Raw genomic sequence first — 515 nt, 5'->3', positions numbered from 1 at the left:
TGAAACCACGATGACCCCAAATCTATGGGACACAGTAAAAGCAGTCTTAAGAAGGAAATCCATAGCAATACAGTCAGACCTTAATAAAAAAGAAATATCTCTAATAAACAATCTACGCTTATACTTAAAAAAAAAAAAACTAGAAAAAGGACAACAATCACAGCCCAAAGTGAGTAGAAGGACTGAAATGATAGAGATCAGAACAGAAATAAACAAGTAGAGTCTAAAAAATACAAAACATTAATGAAACCAAGCATCGGTCCTTGAAATATTAAGAAAATTGATAAACCTTTAACTAGACTCATCTAGAAAAAAAGAGAGAGGACCTCAAATAAGAAATGAAAGACAGATGTATAGATCAATAGAACAGAATAGAGAGCTCAGAAATAAATACACATCTATATGGTCATTTAATCTATGACATAGGAAGAAAAATATACAATGGGATAAAGACAGTCTATTCGATAAACAGTTTTGGGAAAACTGGACAGATACATGCCAAAGGAAAAAAAAAA

The sequence above is a fragment of the Pteropus vampyrus genome, unplaced genomic scaffold (genome assembly GCF_000151845.1).
Source record: "Pteropus vampyrus isolate Shadow unplaced genomic scaffold, Pvam_2.0 Scaffold197, whole genome shotgun sequence".
NCBI lineage: Eukaryota > Metazoa > Chordata > Mammalia > Chiroptera > Pteropodidae > Pteropus > Pteropus vampyrus.
This window is presented reverse-complemented; position numbering follows the sequence as displayed.